The 24,721-nt window shown below is 33.9% G+C and overlaps 1 non-coding gene and 1 pseudogene across 1 annotated transcript; both read right to left on the bottom strand.

The window, feature by feature from the left end:
- Positions 1 to 5,976: 5,976 nt before the first annotated feature.
- Positions 5,977 to 10,137, bottom strand: LOC150034179 (uncharacterized; annotated as a pseudogene).
- Positions 10,138 to 16,895: 6,758 nt separating this feature from the next.
- LOC120087398 (small nucleolar RNA R71) lies at positions 16,896 to 17,001 on the bottom strand. The gene has a single exon (XR_005484536.1). It is a non-coding gene; the product is annotated as a small nucleolar RNA R71 (small nucleolar RNA).
- Between the last annotated feature and the right edge of the window lie 7,720 nt (positions 17,002 to 24,721).

Raw genomic sequence — 24,721 nt, 5'->3', positions numbered from 1 at the left:
TCTTAATTATTTTAATATAGTTAAGTTTAAAATAAACTAAAACATTTAGAAGCATATTTTTTTAAAAAATTTGAAATAGAGATTTTGACTAAAATTATAATTTTATTTAATCTATTGTTTTAATAATTTTATATTTTAATCTTACTAGATTTTAAAATAAAATTTCATAACTTTTGTTACTTTAACTAATTTGAAAATGATTAATTCTTTTTTACCATAATATACTAACTTGAAATTGAAATAAACTAGTATTTTAATATTAAATTCAATTATTGAAAAACTATATTTTTTCTTATCAAATTACATTTGAGAAATAAAAAATAATAAATTTTGAATTTTAGTTTTTATTTGGTCGCTAGGTTCTTTTAAACATTTTGAATCTTTACGTTTAGAAAATGATTTTAAGTCTTCCAGCTACTTAAATTGACCAACAAAATAAATTAAAATGTTATTAAATTAAATTAGAACTTTCGAACGTATATAGTTCTACACATATAACCTAAATAAATATAACTATACAATGCAGTCTATTGTCGTGTTTGGAATGACTTAGAAAAAAAATATCATTCAAAAATTCATTTGTCATTAAACACTTTTGATAGAAACTCATTAAAATAAAAAAAAACATACATATATTGCAATTCTTTATATACAAATTTGTTATACAAATTTGTCTAGTTTGTTATATACTAAGAGTATATTTATTAATGTTTTTAAAGGTTGGTTGGTGGTGGTCACTGGACACTACAAGAAAAATGAGTTCTCTCGATGCCTAAATCGAGCGTCGGGAGAGACCATCTCAGCGTTGGAACTCTCGATAGCTCTTCCGACGCCCGTTGGGCGGCGTCGGGGAAGGGGATCTGGTAACCAGATCCCCTTCTTCCCCATTTCAACCCACGCCCTAGATCCCCTCACCACCAGTTCCCCCCACTCTTCTCCCTCTCTCTCCCATTTTCCCTTCCTTCCCCGCCGCCGCCGTTCACCCTCCCCCCATTCCTCTCCCTCCCTCTCTCACTTTTCCCCTTTTTTTTCGCTGCCGCCGCCACTTCTCCCTTCGGTCAGCAGCTGCAATCAACTGCCCACTGTCGTCGTCATCTCCTCGTCTCGTTCAACCGCCGCCTTCAACTACCCGCCGCCACTGCCGGTAATCTTCTCATTTTATTTTCTCTTATATATTTATTTAAATCATTATTTCACATCCTTTCATACAAATTATGTTCATTCAAATGTGTGTATCCATTTCTATTCACAACTTTCAATTTAATCAAATTAAACCTCAACTTTGATAAATATTATAATTAATTAACCTACTAATAAAAAAAGACAATGTTAAAGATTGTGTCAATTTCACTAGATTTCAATAATATCAACTTTGATACAAATTTTAAATTTTAACCAATGCACATATTTATCATCCAATATCGGTGCATGTCGCTTTTGTTAAGATCTCGTCAATTTTGCATAATATATTTGTTTTACAATTCTCTGAAAGTCTATAGAGTAATTTTATAACGAATATGTCATAATTCGTTAAAGATAAACATTATTACATTCTTTTAAGTTTCAAGTTGATTACAACACTATCTTTATGTCTAAAAAATGATATGATGTTGGTTATTTGGAGCCTAAGCATACATGATTTAACATTTCGAACTTTCCTTGAAAGGAGAAAGAAAATTAGTACATAGATGCTATGTGTTATTTTTAGTATATGAACTTTTTTATGTTGTGTCTAATAAATCTATAAATATTAAAAATATAAAATAAATTTTTAAACTTCCAATTTGGTACTTAATAGGTCCCTAACACATTTAATATTTTAAAAAAGTTTAAAGAATCTACTCGACATAAAACTAAATTTTGTGTCTAATAGAAAATTGAACTTTAAATTTTGTGTCCAATAGGCTTGTAAATTTTAAAAGATGTTGAATAGATGAAAGCCCTATATTAGATACAAAATTGAAAGCTTGGAGATGTACTAAATAAAATATTTGAAAGTTGTTAGACAATTTAAACAGTTTAGGGACCTATTAGATAAAAAAGTAAGGATTATGTGAACCTTCATTCATCACTTTTTTTATAAGATAGTAAATAATAATAATAATTTAATATTTTTTTAAAAAAATTGTTACATAACAATTTTTCATTGAGTAAGTGTGCAGTTAAAAAAGAATAGATTAAAAATATATTGTAAAGATGATTAAAAACAGTAGTCTCAAAACATGTGTTTATTTTGCCTTAAAAAATGAAAATTATGGAACTCACTATCAATAAAAAAAAGTCAAATCCTGTATTATAAATTAGTTAAAATTTTAAATACTCCGAACAAACTTGAAATTTTTTAATCAAAGTTCATGCTTAATAAATACTTTGTACTTTGTCCTCTAATCCAGGTTATTGTTTTGGATTACAAGTTGGTCAGAAAATATTTATTTTTAAGGATGAATAAAGAATGGATTAAACTAAGAAATAAGTTATCAGTGGAGTATAGAGGAGGAGTATCCCAGTTTTTAGATATGGCAAAGTTTCAGGTTATTGTTTTGGTTCCATCACTATAGGAATTCTGGCTTCTCCCAACGTCATATTTTGTCGGAAAAGTGTGAAAAATTCGTCGGGAGAGCTCCCGATGCATAAATGGTCATCGGAAGTTTGGTCGGGAGAAATCCGTCGGAAGAGGATCTCCCGACGAACTTTTGAACGGCGTCGGGAGTTAGGGGGAACTCCCGTCGCTTAGTATACGGCGTCGGGAGTTCCAGGAACTCTCGACGAGTTACAACGCGTCGGGAGTTCCCCTCTAACTCCCGACGCCACGTAAGCATCGGGAGTTCCCCCTAACTCCCGACGCCGTTTTTGTGCGTTGGGGGATCCTATATGCATGGGGAGTATTAAAATTTAATATATCGTTTGTAATTTTTTAAAATTTGATCTGAAATCATGTGAAACATATTATACCAAATAAGATTCACATAAACGAAAATGAAGTTCATTTTCTAACAAGTAAAAAATTACAATATCCAAACGAAGTCGATAAACATTCATATCAGAAATACATAAAATAAGTAAAATGAGAACAACATCTAGAACACTTTTCGAATATAGCATCTTCAATAATTGTCCCAGCTCATGTCCGAACAACATTCTACAATAAAACAAAAACATTGAAATGTTATATCGATAAACAATTCAATTTCCTCTATTTTTCAATTTTTAAAAGTCCTATATGATCTTTTAAATTGGAATCTAGTAAAAATTAAATTTGTATGAGAAGTATGTAAGAAGGGCTAGCTTATCTCAAAATAATATTAGTGCATGCATAGGATAATGGGGTAGAATAATAGTAAAGAAATACTCTTGGAAGGGGGAAAGAAACAGAGTCTATCGGTGATAGACTTCATCGTTGGTTGGAGTCTTTTGATGATAGAGTTTATCACTGATAAGAGTTTATTAGTGATGGAGTCTATAACTAATATATTTTGTTATTTTGCAATTCATTAAATATATTGTTGTTCACTTGATTAATCCCCCTAAAAGTACCACTTATTGCAATTACCCTTTCTTCTTTTATTTGTAATGGGTCCAAGTGGAGAGATTTCAATTCAAATCCATATCCATTTATGCAAGTTTGGGCCTTAGGAATATTGAAACAATAATTGTTGCGGGCCTTTCATTTCTCTTGATGATAGGATGGGCCTTGATTCTAGCTCAACCCATAGTTTGGGCTCATTGGGCTAACTACCCCTTTGCTATGTAATTTGCTTAAGTCTCCCTTTTAATTCCTTTGTTATCACAAGTTAAGACTCCCTCTAATTTAATAATAAAAATAAGATCAAAAGAAAAGAAAAAACACAATTCCACATCTTAATTAAATATAACAGTTGATAATTTCTTATGAGTTTAGGATGAATATAACAGCTAAGAATTTCTTATTCGTTGCTTACATTACAAAATTCAATAATATGAATCATATTCATATGCAAGCATGAACGAATAAAAGCACAATTACACATCTTAATTAAATTAAAACAGGGCATAAAATAGTGATCCCTTTTAAGATTTTAAAAAAAGTTGAATTAAATTAACATATGTTTTGCAAGGCATGGTGGGAGAGAGCGAGAGGCAAGGAGAGAGCGAGATTCTAGTCCTTACATGGTGATGGATGATTTGACTGTGAAACCAATGTCCACCATTTCTAGTATTACTCTCTTGAACAAGTTTAATATCAAAGAAGTTGGTGCTTTGGTGGAGAAAGTCATTACTTTGGATGTCAATCACAGTGTGAAGCTGCTGAGGGCATCTTTGTAAGTGAGATTCAGGGAGAGAGCGAGATTCATAGAGAGAGTGAGATTCATGGAGAGAGCGAGATACATGGACTGTGATTGGGCTTTTGAAACATCAAAGCATAGTGAGATGCTTATCTAATTTGTATAAAAGTGTTAAAGCTTTAAATGACACATATTTACAACCAAATCAGAGCAAAGACACCCTTTTGAAGCCTAAAGTTTCACTGTCTGGCTCTACCTTGCTTTTGCCTAATATTGAATCTTCAGCTGATCAAATGAAGTTATACATGTGCTCTTATAGATGTGACTATAAAGTTTCTAGTAATCCTAAATATCTTTGTCCGAGTTGTTCGTATGTTATGAACCAAGCCTGTGAATTTGTGAATCCACCTAATAGTGCAACTACATAGGCAAAAAGAAATGTGGGAGGAGGGTTTGTAAAGGATGTGATTGCTTACATGGTGATGGATGATTTGACTGTGAAACCAATGTCCACCATTTCTAGTATTACTCTCTTGAACAAGTTTAATATCAAAGAAGTTGGTGCTTTGGTGGAGAAAGTCATTACTTTGGATGTCAATCAGGGTGTGAAGCTGTTAAGGGCATCTTTGCAAGCAAGATTCAGGGAGAGAGCGAGATTCAGGGACTGTGATTGGGCTTTTGAAACATCAAGGCATGGTGAGATGCTTATCTAATTTGTATGAGAGTGTTAAAGCTTTAAATGACATAACTAAACTTTGCTACCATAACTGCAGGATAACAACATATTACACAACTAAATAATGTAGTAATCGTACCTAATTTGATGGGTCTCCTCTATGTGATCGTACATGTCTTCAATCATCATTTTCATTTCTTCCATTTGTCTCGCATGATCCTCTTGCATTCTTCTCTGAACATCTTCGAGTTCCTTAATCCTCGACTGAGACTATTGGAAATTAACTCTCAATTCATCCATTCCCGCCTCCGTTCCTTGAGTAGATGACGAGCTTGATGACATGGTACTCCTTCTTGACTTAGGCTTAGGGCCCCAACCTAGACCTTTTGAATATCCGGGTCGTCTACCCAAAACCGTCTCACAGAATTCATCCCCTGTTAGTGGTTGAGAACCTTCTACAGTACTAGGGTTGGATTGTAATTCCAACATTTGATGCTAGACATAATAATTAAATGGGTAAGTACGAGCGACTAAAGTTAAAAGTGAAAAAAAAAATACTACAGTAAAGAAAAAAATGTTACATGTGCACTTTCAGTTGCCTCGTTCACAAACTTACCACCTTTAGAGTGTGTTTCCCTAAATAGGTCAACACGTCCTATTTCTCGACCCTCCTTTGCCTGCAACTCTGCCTGAATTTACAAGAATGACTTCGATCCACCTACGTGGTCGAACGGTAATTTCTCTCTATTCTTCCGGTTCGTCATAGAAATTTCCTACATTTGAAGAAAAACAAATATGTCAATAGTGTGATGTATTAGTAAATGCAGCAAATGATACACGCCATAAATATTGTACCTAAAACGCTTCACTCTCGAAGCGGTCACACAAAAAGTACCAATCTTCTGGCCTATTTTTAAGCCAAGTAGTCAAATTGGCACGTGCTTTCTGAGGATCTCCACACTTTCTAAAATGTCTGTGCAAATCTGATCTAAATTCTTTGAACGAGTTTTGCATTTGATGTTCTATGAAACGGTTAAGTCATAGACTGGACAGATCAAGATCGAAATGAGCCTACAAAAGAGGGAGGGAAGAATTAGCATAGATGATGTTCATGACTATAAAAGAATAAACTTATAATTACTTACCAATAATTGACTTTTAGCCAATTTTATGAACTTGTTTGGAACCTCAGCAAAAGTATGACAATGTACTGGAAATGCAGATCTCATGACCACGCTGATGACATTACTAGAAAGAACCGAATGTTGAGATATCGGTTTCATCTCTCTCTCATTTATCACGATTGTGATTCTCCCATATTTTTGTACGTATTTTTCCAACTCGATGTTTCGCGAATGCTCTCGCTTCTTCCGTTTGGATGCTAAGCCACTATCTGAAGAATAAAAAATTTAAAACAGTTTATGATGTATTTCAGTTAACAGAATATATTTCAAAATATACTAACTTGAAGTATCACCCACAGAAGATACCGTGTTGCCTAGATATAACTCCTGGAATTCTTCATCAGCCTTCTGTTGCCTATTAGGGGTTGACATTGTATCTATACAAGCACCAAAGAGAGAAAATAATATTAAATTAATAATAAATACGTGTAAGCTAGAGAAAAAGAGAATTTAGTAGATACATCATTACTCATCATCGTAATCTAATTCAAATTATTCATCAGCACTTGAACTATTATTGGGAGATAATTGTTCTTCATCATCATCGTTTATGAAGTCATGATCGCCATGTATAGTAATTGGTCTTTCCACAACTGTAGGATCAACGTCAACTCTGCATAAAATAACCTTCTCAATGGTTTCATCCACTCAGACGCCACCAATAATTTTTAGTAAATCTAGTTGTGCGTTTTCAACATCATCCACTTCCGGTACATCCTATATTCGTTTATTTTGGCCTACTTGAACAACTTTCTAATTGCTACCATGTTTGATGTCATCAATGTAAAAAACTTGTTGTGCTTGGATAGAAAAAATGAAAGACTCGTCGACATACCAAAAGTGTGATGTATTGATCGATTTGTATCCTAAATATACATATGTCCTATTACTTTTGTTGTTATCTGTGTCAAACCATCTACATTTCAACAAGAAAACACGTCTTCTGTTCGCATATTGCAAATCTAATATTTCATCTACAACACTGTAGAAATTGTTCCACATTTGTGTTTTCATTGATCTTCTCGGCCACTAGGATTCCACTATTTTGTGTAGCTTGATGATTATCACGCTCTACAGTGTGAAACCGTACCCCATTAACAATGCATCCATTGTAAGAGCGCACCTCAGACGAAGGTCCCATTGCAAGTGAAAAAAAATCATCAAAGATATCTTCTCTCTCGCGCCATTGTAGAATCTGATAATTACTTATACATTAAAAATGAATACAAAGAATTAATCATCCCTCAATCGTTGCCTACAAAATGACTATGTATACCTGAGATTTGAACCAATCGGGAAATTTACGTTGATGTTTTATATATAAGTCAGAGGCGCTTTGAGCTTCACGACAAATTAACCTCAAATGTTGCCTACAATATTTATCATTTAAATGTTATATCAAAGGAGATACCCAAGAATTTAGAAAAGGAAAAATTTTGAAACGTACTTGCGATAGTCTGTTATTTCTTTACAATTTTTGAGAATATACCAATGTGCAATACGCTTTTCCTCCACTGATAGCGTCCGTAAAGTTGACGCCCCTAATGGTCGTACCCTCTGCCTAAATAATTCAAATTCACCAAATATCTCGTGATCAGGAATGTTATCATCATTTCGTTCATCTCTATTAAATCTCGTTTCAATCCCACTTAGATATCGCGAGCAGAAGTTCCATGATTCATTCATTGCCTATGCTTCCGCTATAGTTCCCTCAGGACGTGCTTTATTCCGTACAAATTGTTTTAATGTTCATAAACTTATTTAAATAGGATACACCCAACTGTAACTAACTGGACCCACCACTTTGGTTTCATATTGTATATGAACTGTAAGGTGTACCATTACATCGAAAAAGGCAGGTGAGAATATTCTCTCCAATTTACAAAGTATGACTATGATGTCTGCTTGTAGTCTGTTCAAATCATTTACACATATTGTCTTTGCACATAAGTTGCGAAAGAATGTACACAACTCAACAATAGCAGTGGATACATTCTTCGGTAGGTATGCTCGAATACCAATAGGGAGTAGTCTGTGAAGCAACACATGATAGTCGTGTGTTTTCAGCCCCGATATTTTTCCATCTTTGTCATTGACACATCGTGATATGTTAGATACAAATCCATCAAGGAATTTCACTGATTTCAAATACTTACAAAACGAAATCCATTCACCATTTGTTAATGTGTATGCTGCATGTGGTTTTACAAATCTGTTCTTGACCTGTATCAAGTGTAGGTCCTTTCTTATCTTCAAATCTTGTAAGTCCAATCGAGCGTTCGTTGTATCATTTGTCTTTCCTTTAATATTTAACAATGTGCCCACCAAATTGTCACATATGTTTTTTTCAATATGCATTACATCCAATTTATGTCGTAACAATAGTCTGGACCAATATGAAAGTTGGAAAAAAAATACTTTTTTTAGTCCAGTTCGCTTTCCTTTTTTATCTTGCTTCGATGAATATTTGCTAAGCATAAAAGTTTAGCGTATTTATTTGTTATAATATCTCTTCTCCATTCATTACGACTGGTGGAGGTCTACGTTCAACTTTTCCATCATGTTGTCTACTTCGACGCCAACTATGATTCTCTGGAAGATAACGTTGATGTCCCATAAATGATATTTTCCCTCTTATCCCGAAGGACGAGTTATCTTCTTTGCATATTGGACATGCTTGATAAACTTTTGTACTCCACCCAGATAAGTCACCATACGCAGGGAAGTCATTAATCGTCCATAATAAGGTAACATATAGTTGAAAAAACTCACCAACAACAGAATCATAAGTTCGTACACCAATTGTCCACAACTCTTTCAACTCTTCAATCAACGGTTGCAAGTAAACATCAATTTTCTTTCTAGGAGATTTTGGACCAGGTATCAACAAAGACATGAAGAAGTTTGTTTCCTTCATGCATTTCCAAAGCGGCAAATTATAAGGAATTATCACCACAAGCCACATACTATAAGAAGTGCTCATATTTCCAAACGGATTGAAGCCATCTGAAGCTAATCCCAAACGAACATTTTGAGGATCTAAAGCGAAATGAGGGAATTCACGATCAAAATGTTTCCACCCCTCTGCATCAGCTGGATGTCGCAATACATCATCCATTTCAACTCGCTTATCTTTATGCCATCTCATGTCAGAAGCGCCTTCTTTTGATGCAAATAATCATTTTAATCTCGGTATCAATGGAAAATAACGCAATACCTTATGTGGTATTTTTTTACCCTTGCCATCATTAACTTTGTACCGAGACTCACCACAAACAGGGCATTGTTGCCAATCTGCAAACTCTTTCCAATACAATACACAATCATATTTGCACGCATGAATAGACTCATAACCTAGGCCTAAATTACACAATTTTCGCTTGGCTTCATAAAAGGAAGTAGGTATAGAGGTGCTAGCTGGAAACATTGCTTTTAACAATTCCAGCAACATGTCAAACGATTTTTTACTCCAGCCATTCAGAACTTTGATATGCATCAACTTCACTAAAAAGTTTAACGACGAAAATTGCGAACACCGAGGGTATAATTCATTACGTGCTTCGGTCATTAAATCCTCGAATAATTTTGTGGTATCTCTTTCTTGACCATTAAAGGACATTTCATTATTCTCAATCTTTCCTTCATTTGCATTTTTGTTTTCAATTGGAACTTGTAAATCGTTTATAAGATTCAACATCTCATTTTCTTCGACAGCATTACTCTCTATACTATCTACTTCAACATCCTGTATTGAATGACTTGTATGACTTCTAGATAAGTTTACTAGCTTTCCATGATATACCCATTCACAATATGAAGGAGATATTCCAAATGTTAATAGATGTCGTTTCACAATATCTATCTTTTCCCAAATTGAAATCATACAATTCTTGCATGGACATCTTATTCGTCCGGAATCATTTACATGAAACCTTGCCATATCTAAGAACTGTGATACTTCTTCTCTATACTCCACTGATAACTTATTCCTTAGTTTAATCCATTCTTTATTCATCCTTAAAAATAAATATTTTCTGACCAACTTGTAATCTAAAACAATAACCTGGTTTAGAGGACAAAGTACAAAGTATTATTAAGCATTGAGTTCCATAATTTTCATTTCTTAAGGCAAAATAAACACATAGGTCGCTTAAATTGTCTTAACAACTTTCAAATGTTTTATTTAGTACGTCTTCAAGCTTTCAATTTTGTGTCTAATATAGGCCTTTCATCTATTTAACATCTTCTAAAATTTACAAGCCTATTGGACACAAAATTTAAAGTTCAATTTTCTATTAGACACAAAATTTAGTTTTATGTCTAGTAGATTCTTTAAACTTTTTTAAAATATTAAATGCGTTAAGTACAATATTTTTTTCTAAATTAAGTAATCCATAACCTTAAGAATTAAAAGGGAAAAAAAAACTCAATCCACAATAACATCAACAATCAATAATTCATAATTCACATTAGATTACTAACATGCTAGAAATTAAACATTAGCAACATTAATTACCAACATTAGTAACATGCTAAAAATTAAACATTACCAACATTACCAACATGCTAGAAATTAAAAACAATGGCTTAAATTAAAATACAAAATAAGAGAAAATAAATGAAATGGATGTGCACAAACCTTGATGAAAACTTGAAAATAAATAACAAATTTGCAAGCAATGAAGGGGGAAGGTGGCGGCAGACGGCGGACGGTGACGCGAAGGGGGAAGGGCAGGCGTGAAGAGGGGCGGCAACAGGGGGGAGTGGCGGAAGCGTGAAGGGAAGAAGGAAAATGGGGCAGTCGGTGTAAATGGGGGCAACGAGCAAAAAAATCGAGGGGGGTTAGGGTTTTTTGAGAGATAAATTTTTTTGGATGTGCACGAGAAAAAGAAAGGGTCTGGTCCTCTCTTCTGATGCCGTCGACGGGCGTCGGGAGATCCGTCGGGAGTTCCCCGGGAACTCCCGACGCCGGTTTGGATGCGTCGGGAGTTCCCAGAGAATTTTCGACGAACCTTTATGGCGTCGAGAGTTCCCCATCCTTTACTTCGTTAGGAGAGACCGTCTCTCCCGATGACCTAACTCCCGAAGCCTTAAAACGGCGTTAGGAGTTCCCGTTTTTCTTGTAGTGCATGTTTGTCGTGGGGGGTGGTTAGAGTTTCATTACACTCGTCTTGTCCTTGAACTCGGAGTTCTTGTATGTTTATGAATGTTTACGAGGTTTAATGTGTTGTTGGGGTGTGGGTTGAGATTGAGTTAAACCATTTTGGGGACAAAGTTTGAGTTTTATGTGTGTTGGTCATTGTTTACTCGTTTTGTGTATTTTTGATGTTCGGGAGGTTCCATGTTTGTCATGGGGGGTGGGTAGAGTTTCATTACACCCGTCTTGTCCTTGAACTCGGAGTTCTTGTGTATTTATGAATGTTTACGAAGTTTAATGTGTTGTGGTGGGGAGGGGAGGGGAGGGGAGGGAGAGGGGAGATTGAGATTAGATTAAACCATTTTGGGGACAAAGTTTGAGTTTTATGTGTGTTGGTCATTGTTTACTCGTTTTGTGTGTTTTTGATATTTGGGAGGTTCCATGTTTGTCGTGGGGGGTGGGTAGAGTTTCATTACATCCGTCTTGTCCTTGAACTCGGAGTTCTTGTGTGTTTATGAATGTTTACGAAGTTTAATGTGTTGTTGGGGGGTGGGTTGAGATTGGGTTAAACCATTTTGGGGAAAAGTTTGAGTTTTATGTGTGTTGGTCATTGTTTACTCGTTTTGTGTATTTTTTATGTTCGAGAGGTTACATGTTTGTCATGGGGGGTGGGTAGAGTTTCATTACCACCTGTATTGAAGTTTGAACATGTTGTGGATGTTTACCGATATAACATTTGAATGTTTTTGTTTTATTGTAGAATGCTATTCGGAGATGAGCTGGGACAATTGTTAAAGATGTTGTGTTCTAGATATTGTTTTGATTTTATTTCTTTTATGTATTTGTGATGTGAATGTTTATGAACTTCTAGTATTGACTTCGTTTGGATATTGTAATTTTTTATTTACTTGTTATAATATGGACTTCATTTTCGTTGTTTAATTATGTGAATCTTTATTTGGGTTACTATGTTTTGTAGGTTATTCAGATCAAATTTTACAAACAATAGATTAAAAATATTCGATAGACAATTTTCAACTAATGAATGAACTCCCCACTTATATATTACTGTGTAACTCCCGACGCATTAAATAAAACCGTCGGGAGTTTTGAACTCCGGACGCATAGAACAACCGTCGGGAGTTAGTCGGGAAACTCCTGATGCACATATAGGGCGTTGGAAATTAGTCGGGGAACTCCCGATGCACATATAGGGCGTCGGGAGTTAGTCGGGGAACCACCGACGCACGTATAGGGCGTAAGGAGTTCCCCGACTAACTCCCAACGGGTTTCTCCTGACCAAACTCCCGACGAGTTTTCCATACTTTTCCGACGAAATGTGACGTCGGGAGAAGTTAGATTTCTTGTAGTGGGAGGTGGCAGTCAGAGGGTGGCCAACGAAGTTGGTGGCCAAAATTTCGCTAGTGTGAGGGGAAGGGGGTTGCCAGAGGTTGGTAGATGGTGGTCAGAGTTGGCCAGTGGCGACTGGAGATTGGCCAACGACAGTCACCAAGGTGGCGGCCAGAGTTGGCCAGTGGTGGCTGTAGGAGGTGGCGACCGGAGTTGGTCAACGGTGTTCGCCAGAGGTAGTTATCAGAGTTGATCGGAGGTGGATGCCGGAGTTGGCCCATGGTGGTCGGGGCTGATAACAATCGTCGGAAAGAGGCGGCTGGAGTTGGCCGTGGTGATCGCCGAATGTGATGTTTGAAGGTTGACCGACATACTTCCTAGATTAAATTATAAAAAAAAAAAAAAAGGGGAAGGGATAACCCATGGGTTTGATAGTAAACACTATTCAAACCCATGGAAAAGATGTAGGAAGCCAGACTTCCTAAATCCATAACCCAAACAAGGGTTGGGCTTTGGATGCCTAATCCATCCAATCCCAACCCTTGAAACAAACACCCCCTTAGGACTTTTGAGATAAGTCGAGGGGCAAAGAGGTTTCACAAAGGATTTACATGATGAAGCAATAAAGTGTGCGGGAGAATTACAAGATCATGAGTGAAATTTAGAGAAAACGACGAGAATTTAGCTAGAATTTCAACAAATTATTGGCCGATATAAAAATAAACGTTTTATGTATTAAACTATGTTTCGATGTCAGGATGCAAATACCATTGATAAATAATTTAGTTACACTTTGTTAGAGTAACAATAATGAAAATTTGACGTTAGCTTTAGTATGGCAAAACTAAATTACCTAGATGAGATTTCTAATGATACAATCTTGAAAATAGAGCAAAAAGTGTAGAAATTCACATATTATCTTTTTTTTTTAGGAAAGAAATTCATATATTAATTAATCCTTCATCTTATAATTGATATTTGAAAATGATAGATATAATAATATAAAGATCTATCTTTGTCAAAATTTTATGTACACGTACGCAAGAATTCCTCACCAATCAAAATTATCGACATAATCTAAATGAATTTTTCTAAGTACGTTGATTATTCTATATTCAATTTCTGACTAAAATAAGCAAACGGAACTGATGGGATGTTATCAAATAATTTAACACTAATTAATTAAATTATTTGTTTTTTTAAAAAATTACAAGTATAATAAATCAGTGTGCTCAAGGCTATATTTTAAAATTATGAAAACTGTCATCCAACTAAAATCATATAGTTTTATACTAAAAAACATAATGTATGAATCAACATGAGTATAACACATAAATTAAGGTATCTATTCTTTCTTTTAAAATCGAAGTTTCAAAATTCTCACCATCATATTTATTGTACTTAAAGAATATGAGATAAAATAGGTTTTTATCTCATTTTAATTTCTAAACTTTAAACATATAATTTATTTTAGTTTCTAAATTTTTAAATGTTTTTATTTTACTTTTTATAAAAATCGTATGGACCTCTAGGTCCTGTTTAGTAACCATTAAGAAGTCGTGATTTTTTTCTTCTAATTTTGCGTATTAATGTTGCCACTTGAACTCACATTTACCTTTTCCCTAAAAATAAATATAATTTTAATTAATTGGTATTATATATATTTTTATTTAATTTATAATTGACTTGATTTTTTTTGTTTAATCACTTTTAGAAAAATGCTCATAAAAATATATTTTTAGATAGCTAAATGATAAGGAGGTTGAGATTATGCCAACTTAGTTAAAATTTTAAAATATGATTTGCTTCTTCTTCTATCCAAAAAAAAAAATATATGATATCTTTTTGGTCTCAACTTGTGGGTCCACCCTGATTGGGTTTTTGGATTTCTCAGGAGATTGGAGTTCTTAAAATGATTAATGAAAATATCTGTAAGGATTAAAATGGAATTTTAATACACATTGATGACTCGATTAAAAGAATAGTTTTTTTTTTTTTAATTGGTAGAAATACAAATTATTTTACCTCTTTTATGTGAAACAATTAGGAAAAGTCATAGGAAAATTGATAAGAAAGTCATGCGATTAATCACATCCTGTGATCGCAAGCTGCAAAACTAACAATCCTTAAAAAAAAGGTATGAAACATGTCACTTTTGGACACAGGATGAATGAAGAAGAAAGCAAAACAAGCGGTAGCCAAAAATGTATCAGTTCAACACCAACTTTGTAATGCATAATACCACGCGATGAAGCAAAACACGACATACCAAAAACGATAAATGTATAGGCGGTAGAAGTCAAGTCAATAGAGCAAGTTTGTAGTCGATGTGATAGGTTCATTGCATAGCCAGTGGATCTCTGATGCATAGCAAGCGGCAGAACAAGACATGAAATTTAATGTAAGTGTCAAACCATCATTAGAAAGAGGCGATGACTTTTACTTTTTGACGCCTATAAATAGCCCATCCAAGAACTTAAAGTCAACTCCATCCATCGAGAGAGGGGAAGTTCTGTCAAAACTCAACCCTAAGTCTACCATAACCATTATTCCTCCAAACTTTTCTTATGAAAATTTTGAGTGAGAGCTCGATAATTGTCCGAGAAAGAAGAGGAATTTCCTTCAGATTATTGCAGTCAGCATAAAGCAATCACCTCCAAGAGCCTTAGGAGCAAAAGATTGTCACCTATGGCTTGATTTCTTCAATTTTCTCTTTTATTTTTTTGCATCTTTTGTTCCTTTATATTTGTATTAACATTAAAGAATAATATTCTTAATATAAATGCAATTCAGTCCACATTTCATACTTCTATGTCTTCTTCTACAAGTATGAGTAGCTAAATTATTCATGGGTTGAGAGAGAGCGTACCTAACATTTTTTTACTAAGTCATGCATAAATATGCGTTCATCTTGTTCAAACATGTATTTACGAAATTACTAAGATTAAATCGAGAGATTGATCTAAGTACATAACAATTAACGTCTTGAGAAAGGAAGCGATTGTGAAATCAGTTTAACAAGGAAAGAAGTAACTTTAGAGATAGTCTTTCACAATCAAAACTCATTGCATGCATCCTAGAAATAAGGTAGTGTGACATAAAAAATTGAGAGGTGACATTCGTTAATTATGAGTTTTTTTGGCATGAACGAATAACTTATGCATAGCTTAGGCAAATATTGGTGAATCTTTCTTAACCCTATTCATTTCTTGTTATTTCATCCATTCTCGTCGCACATTACTTTATTTTGAATTGCAATTATCATCGCATCTACGTTATCCATCCCATTGCTTAGAAGTAAATAGGACAGTTAGACACATACATTTTCATTGCCTACTTTACAATCAAAACACTGAGTCAAGATCAAACATTGCCGCACATTTAATCGCATGTTCTTGAGTTCGACACTTGATTGCATTGAGACATACTCTAGTTAGATTTATACTTAGATTTAATTAGAGAATACATTATATCTAGATTGAGAAATATTCATATTGAATACCACAACATAAGGCATTTCATCGCATCAATCTAGTAAGGCAACAAGTTTTTGGGGTTGTTGTCGAGGACATTAGCAATTAAAATTGTGCTAAAATTATTTTGCTTTTGATTTTCACATGAACTTGATTTTGGTGTATTACATTCATGTCTAAGGAGTGCAACACATTGTATGAGCAAAGGTACATCGCTTGAGCTATTATATGACTCTAAAATTGAGCGGACATTCCATAGTCGGATAAGAACCAATAGAAAAAGGCGTCAAAGGAACAAAACTCGAGCAATGGATGAACAACCCAACTCCTTGGTTCCTCATGTACTCAGTAATTCAACAACACCAAATGCAGCCAACAATATGGGAAACAATGCAATGAACAACGCATTGGCAATGGCAAACCCCATACTTTTAACAAATGACCGCAAGAGACCTATTCAAGAATATGCATCACCTAATCTGTATGATTTCTCATCATAAATTTTGCGAACGTTAGCTGAAGGAGCTAGGTTTGAAATGAAATCGTTGATGCTTCAAATGATCTAAACGGCAGGACAGTTTGGAGGTACACTGGAGAAGATCTCCATGCACACCTAAAAAGCTTTCTTGGAATTTGGAATACATTTGTGATTCCAAAACTTTACTGCCGAAGAGATTAGACTGTTTTTTTCCCATTCTCATTAAAAGATGAGTTAAACAATGGGCTTATGAATTGGAACAAGGAGAAATCACTTTGTGAGAGCAAATGATAGCTAGTTTATGAAGAAAATTTTTCCACCAACTAATAATGCTAAGAGGCAGCGAGAAATCACAAATTTTCTATAGAAGAACTGGAAAACATTGAGTGATGCATGGAAGAGATTTAAGAAGCTGGTAAAAAATTGCCTGCATAATGGCTTGCCTGACTACGTGCAAATGGACATTTTTTATGATGTTCTCACCGAAGCATCACAAACTGCGACTGATTCAGTGGCAGAAAGAGGCCTACTGCATAAGATATATACTAAAGCTAAAGCTATATTGGATCAAATATCTCAAAATCATGAAGATTGGGAGGATAATGGATTCAAATCATGGTCAAGTTCTAGAAGAGGAAATACTTCGAAATCAGATAACAGCACTACCGTGATATTGCAAACACAAGTGAGCGCAATGTCAAAACTGCTACGAGTGATGACTATGAACAAGAATGGCAGAGAGAATGGTAACCAAATAGGGGTGAATCAAATATTGGACCTAGGTTGTGTAACATGCGATGGACCACATACTCTTGAAATGTGCCCGCATAACTCTCAGTCGGTATGCTTTGTGAAGAATTATCCATTCTTTAGCACTTACAATGTAGGTTGAAGGATCGCCCAGATTTTTCCTGGGGAGGTAATCAATAATCTAATGCAGATTAACATGGTAACTGTGGTATGAATAGAAGTGGACCACCTGGGTTCCACCAAGGACAGCAACGACATGCTCAAGTGCCTAGCCCATCACAACAACCATCTTCGTTGTCATCACCACTGGAGAACTTACAGAAAGAATATATATAAACTAACAATAAAAAACAAAATCGGTATACATTTGGAATGAAGTTATAGGTCTATGAGGTCCCCTCTGTAACTCAACGGGGGTTTACGAGAATCAATTTTGGATTAGTTTGAATTATTTAAATCAACTGAGAGAATTAATTATATGCGATATAATTAATTTAATTTAATTATATATGATAGAATTATTATAATATATTTGATGTATTATAATATAAAGTTTATTTAAGAGGAAATATTTGAATATGATTCAAATATTAAGTATATGAATTGGATTCATATAATTAAATTTAATATAAATGGGGTTTATATTAAATATCGTTGTTGAGAGAATTAAAGTATATGTTATATTGTAATTGATACAATATTAAACTATTAGATATATGTTATATTTGATATAACATATAGTTCAATATATACTGTATGATAAAATAGTTATCATATAAATATATATTAATGTTTTATTAAAATTAATTCTATTTATTAAATTTATTTTTTAAAAATAATTTTAGGGAGGGAGTTGTAATTCCCTCCCTTTTTTTCTCTCTACTACATGTTAGTGGGAGAAGGTGGGTTGAATTGATTCTTCATCTTTTTCTTCCTTTAGGTTTTTACATAATGGTTCTATAATAGTTAATCTTCCCCAATCTCCCAACATTCTCATCCCAGAGAATACAGAGGAAATCAAGTGGTGGTGTCCATTATGAGATTTCGAGTTCATAATTTTTTGCAGAGAGGATAAACGTGAAGAAATCGTTTTTCAAAGGTTAATTTTCATCTACCTATTCTCTTTTATTTTTTTCTTTTAGCATGTTGTAATTTATCTTAAATGCATAATATTATGTTTCTTCTGTAAAATTGTTAATTTTGTAAAATTTGGATTTTGGGTCCGATCCCGTTTCTGCTCAAGGACCTGCAACGGTTCCTTTAGGATGTCCGCATGACACTCGTGGGGGCAAGCCAAAATGAATGTGAGAATCATGATCAATGGAGAAAAGATCATAACTCCACTGCCTATATTAAAAAGAAATTTGCAAATGCATGAGTTAATTCTGAGAAGGGCACCTTCCTCATAGTTAGATGCGTGGATGACACTCATGGGAGCAAAGTCAAAATGAAGTTGACATGCTTGGATCAACGCAAAAAAGAAGAGAGAGAAGAAAATATCAAGGAGAAACTTTTGTCTACTCTAAATCATAAGCCTATTTTTTAAAAAGAAATATAAGATGGCTTGGAAATGAGTAAGTGACTTTTGAAGAATAAGCTTGCTGCATCTAAGGGCTGGAAATATTTTCATAAGAAGGAAAATAAACCCAAGGAAAAATGCTAGTCTGATGAATCTAGAATTAGGAAGCACTTTGAGAGGTTTAGCTGACGCATCAGAATGAGTTGAGATATATATTAGGACTTTAAATATATGCTTGAGAACAAGCATTGCCTTAAATTTTGGAGTGTGATAACTTGTAGAAATACAATTTATTTTGTCTCTTTGTTCTAAAACAATTAGAGAAAGCCATAGAAAATGTGTTTGCTTGATAAGAAAATCACGCAATTAATCACATCAAGCGATCACAAGCATACAAAACTAACAATCCTTGAAACAAAAAAGTATGAAACATGTCACTATTAGACGCAGGATGAATGAAAAAGAAAGTGAAACAAGTTGCAGCCGAAAACATATCATTTCAACACCAACTTTGTAACGTATAGTACCACGCGATGAAGCAAAACACAACAAACAGAAAATGATAAATGCGTGAATAGTAGAAGTCAAGTCAACAGAGCAAGTTGGTGGCCGATGTGATAGGTTCATTACATAGCCAGTGGATCTCTGATGCATAGCAGGCGGTGCAGTAGGGCATAGGGCATGGAATTTAATGCAAGGCATCGAACCATCATTAGAAAGAGGCGATGACCTTCACTTTTTTATGCCTATAAATAGCCCATCCAAGAAGTTGAAATCAACTTCATCCATCGAAAGAGGAGAAGTTTTGTCAAAACCCAGCTCTAAGTACGCCATAACCACCATTCCCCAAGCTTTTCTTGTGAGAATTTTAAGTGAGAGCTTGATAATTATCCGGGAAATGAGAGGGAGTTCCTCCAAATCATTGCAGTCAGCATAAAGCAATCACCTCCAAAAGCCTTAAGGAGTAAGAGATTGTCACCTACGACTTGATTTCTTCACTTCTCTTTTATTTCTTGCATATTTTATTCATTTATATTTGTATTAAGTGTAGTGGTTGAAGAATATTATTCTTAATATGAATGTAATTCAGTCCACATTTCATACTACTCTGTCTATTTCCACAAGCATGAGTAGCTAAATTATCCATGGGTTGAGGGAGAGTAGCTGACATTTTTTTACTAAGTCATGCATAAATAAGTGTACATCTTGTTCTAACATGTACTCATGGAATTGCTAAGAGATTGATCTAAGTACATAACAATCAACGCCTTAAGAAAGGAAGCGATCGTGGAATCAGTTTAACAATGAAAGAAGGAACTTTAGAGATAAAGATAGTCTTTCGCAATCAAAACTTGTCACATGCATCCTAGAAATAGGGTAATGTGGCATAAAAAATCGAGAGTTGAAGTTCGTTAATTATGAGTTTCTTGAGTAAATGTTGGTGAATTTTTCTCAACCCTATTCCTCTATTGTTATTTCATCCATTCTCGTCCCACACTGCGTTATTTTGAATTGCAATTATCATCACATCTACTTTATCCATCCCATCACTTAGAAGTAAATAGGATAGTTAGACACAGTTTTTCATCGCCTACTTTACAATCAAAACACTGTGTCAAGATCGAGCAAAACATTACAACACATTTTAATCGCATGTTTCTGAGTTCGACACTTGGATCACACTGAGGCATACTCTAATTATATTTATACTTGGATTTAATTAGAGAAAACATTGTATTTAGATTAAGAAATATTCATATTGAAGAGCACGACATAGCCTCCCCTTTTAATGCAAAATTGAAGACTAAAACAAAATATTTTGATAGGGGATACCTGAAGTTAAGCTATATCAATTTTCACCGCAATAAATTTTTAATTTTATCAAATTCCACCCTAAACTTAGATAAGTAATTTAGTTTTAACCTTAAACTTAAAAAAAATGTTGCAGATTCTATCCTTTACTAAATTTTTGTTCCAAAATTCGTTAAGAAAAGCATCCTCATATGCCTTCAATGAAAAATAAAATATGTGTATGGTACAAAATTGAAAAGATTTATTTTTTTATTTTTCCTTTTCCTTTTTGAAAGAGAAAAGAAAATTGATAGAATTTCAAAGAAAAATTACATTAATACAAGGCTGGATAGAATTTCAAAGAAAAACTACATTAATACATGGCTAAATTTATTCAAGTTAATCTGTGTATTAAGGAATAATCGAGGGTGGTTGTAACTATGTTTTGTGATTAATGAATTGCTTTGTTTTTTAAAAAATAAACTTAAATTATTGCAAAATTGATATTATTAGAATTAGTAAGATTACAACGGTTTGTTATATTATTTTAGTGGGTGAGTTGGCAAAAATTGAATAGATAGAAGCTTAAAATCTAATTTGATGAAATTAAGGGATTAAGATGAAAATTGATACTTGGTGGTAAAAATTAAATCCCCCCTCAAATAATAATAATAATAATAATAATAATAATAATAATAACCGAGTTAGCAATACTCAATTGAATTTAATCCTAATAAATCTCTATCATCCAGAAGTGATGAGGAATTTAATAGTTCCGTAATATTGCAGCTTTTTTTTTTTTTTTTAAATATTGTAACAGTTATTCTGTATTTGCTCGCAAACATATGGAAGTAGGGGTGATCATTCAAACCCCAAAAATCGAACCGTTTTTAAAAATTGAACCGAACCAAACTAAAATATAATTAGTTTGAATGTAGATTATTTTAGACCGTGTGTAACTTTTTTTATTACCATCTTTTATAATACTAATAATTCTGCATAATATTTTGAAAATATAATTAAGATTATATGTTCTACCAATTTATACAAGATCAATTTGCTTGTAATTTATGCTAAAAACTAACCACCATTTTTCTTTTTTGTCATTTTGGGAGGTACCTTGGTTAACATGGCCAAAAAGAAAGGGAAAAAAAAAAATGTAAATTACTTTAAATGCAATTTATGTGCTTTATATATAAATCTCTCTTTTTTGGAGGTACAAAAAAATGTAAGATAAACTAACTAATTCATGATTGCATGATTAAAATATGACCAGGAAGATTTCATACCAACTATACTACAAACTTAAATGCATAATTGAAACAAAGTAATCATTATTCATTACTAAAAAGTAGTCCAAAACACGGGTTGATCAAACATTCTCTTCAAGAAGGAGGGTACAATAGTCCAACTTCAGGGCTATGGGAACGGATACGAAACTCTCTATATCTTGCACACTACGGAATATGATTTGCATAAGCTTCACTGTAACGACCCGACCTTTTGAGTACTCTTATAAGGGTCGTTACTCATAATTACACATTTACATTCAAAATATTTTGATCATTGAGGAAAATAAATTTTCATTAAAATAATAAAGACAATTTTCCAAACTAAATAATAAATAAGAAAAACCTTTGTTCGGGGCCTCTAAAATAATGAAGAAAAAAAATAACTTAAACAAATAAAATTTTGACCAACATTTAGTTTCAAATCAAAGCTTTTAAATAGCTTGAAAACGTAAGCTGAGCGGAAGAGATTTACATGTCCCATATAGTACGATCACAGGTCCCTCTCGTCACCCGCCGGTCCGTTCATATCCTTACCTGAAAAATATAAATTAAGAAAGGTTGAGTATAAAATACTCAGTAAGTGATCCCATTACCGGGATCAGGCTATGCATCCACGAGCAAAGAAAAATAGCTCGTGGCTCATACAGCTACATCGATTTTTGATGATGAAAGGAAAATCAAAAGACGTACAATCTTGCCTTGATACGCATGTCTAGCGGCCCGTAGGCACACCGTCAAACATAAAAATAACATAAACTTAAACCTGTCAACTCACGTACGTCTAGCAGCCCACACACCATCAAACATGGAAATAACATGAACGTAAACCTGTCGGCTCACGCATGTCTAGCGGCCCGTAGGCTCGCCGTCAAACATGAAAATAACATGAACATAAACTTGTCGGCTCACGCATGTCTAGCGGCCCATAGGCACACCGTCAAACATGAAACATGAAAATAAAAATAACATGAACATAAACCTGTCGGCTCATGCATGTCTAGCCGCCCGTAGGCATATGAACGTGAACCTTTCGACTCACGCATGTCTAGCGGCCCGTATACACACCGTCAAACATGAAACTAAACTCGTAGGTCCTCTGAAATAAAACATGTGTCAAGGTAAACCACTCTATTGGTCTATTCATGCACCACATACATAATATCAGTACTTATTAGAAATTCGAACATGCTCATAATACTTATAACTGTCATGCAACAAATATAATGAAAAAATCATGCTTCAAGAGTCCATTAGTTAACTTTATAATTCTAAACTAAGTCGTCTGGCACAAAGGCACCGGTAATGGTACCACTTACCTCAACTTGGTAAAAAACGTAAAACAAAATCTCCTTAGAATTTCTTTAGCACACTTGAATCAACCTAAAGTTGTGGCTTGGTCCAAGAAAAATTCCAAAACTCAATTCAATTAGCCAATTTGATCAAGAATTAAATCCAAAATCAATAACTTAATTTTCCACTCTTTACCAATTTTCTGCAAAACGAAAAATGGTCTCTAGCTTGATGGTCAATGCCTCAAAACTTCCAAATCTTGAATCTAAGTTTCAGGTTACTAATTTAACCTAAAATCAAATGGGTGAATTTCACCTCCCAAATTATAAGGAAAATAAGTCTTACCCAAGGTTTTTCTCAAGCTTCCGGCAAAGATCAGGCAGTGGCGATAGATGGCGCGTCGGCTCATGGCTACCATAGATAGGCAGCGGGTGTTGGTGTCGAATGGCATAAATTGTTTAGTCTCACGACTGGTACTGAAGGCCTTGCATGAGGAAGGTTTGCGAGAGTGAGAGAGAAGGGAAATTTCTAGTTTTACAGATTTTATTCAGCAGCGATTACAAACAAACCCAGAGCTTTAAACAATGATCAAACCATTCAAAATAAAACTATGACTTCTGATCAAATTTGAGCACGATCCAACGGTTCAAACTCCAGAAATCGACAATTTTGTGGAAGCTGATGAAAAACCGAATTGCTTTCTCTCCAAATTTTTGTCCTCTTTTCACTCTCATTTAATTTCGAAAAAAAAAATCTCAATTTTTTTTTTTTAATTTTGAAAAGATAAATAAAATATTTTATCACAATATCTCCAAAATCTCCAAAGATTCTATTAAATTTATAAATCAATTAACTTTTCAAATTATCTTATTTCAAAAATCAAAATTAAATGGAATAACATCCATCAATTTGATATAAATTAAATCCTTCCAAATATTTAAATCAATTCAAAATCACATAAAATTAATTATCTCTTTAATTTTTTTTTAAAGTTGGCCCTAAAATCCAAAATCAAAGGGAAGTAAAATTCAATATTTTCATGATAATTAGTTCGAATATCTAATCAATTAAATTCAATTTAACCAATAAAAGTTTTCCAATTATTTCAATTTAATCTCAATTTTCCAAATGAAAGAGAAATTTAAACTCAATAATTTTAGATAATTAATTTAAATTTTCCTGAAATTCGAGATGTTACATTCACTCTGGTATGCAATTCATGAATGTCTTGGAGTTGGTTTACAACTTTCGCACGTAGTTCGACTTCGGTTGCACGCTTCTCTTTCAGCCATTCTGCAATCGCCTTTAATTGGTCATTTGCGAACTCCATCGCGTTCCTAACAATCTCTGCTGTTTCATATTGATTCCTACTTCGCTTCATCTTACTTCCTTTCGAACCATTTCCTCCTTCAGTGCTTCAACCAGTACGTGTACCATGCATGTCATCTTGTGACATGTCCATTCCTTGACTAGATATCATGGGGATGTTCAAATCCTGTGATTCATGAATAGGTACACC

The sequence above is a fragment of the Benincasa hispida genome, chromosome 9 (genome assembly GCF_027475165.1).
Source record: "Benincasa hispida cultivar pf3 chromosome 9, pf3_genome.v1.1, whole genome shotgun sequence".
Lineage (NCBI taxonomy): Eukaryota > Viridiplantae > Streptophyta > Magnoliopsida > Cucurbitales > Cucurbitaceae > Benincasa > Benincasa hispida.
This window is presented reverse-complemented; position numbering and strand designations above follow the sequence as displayed.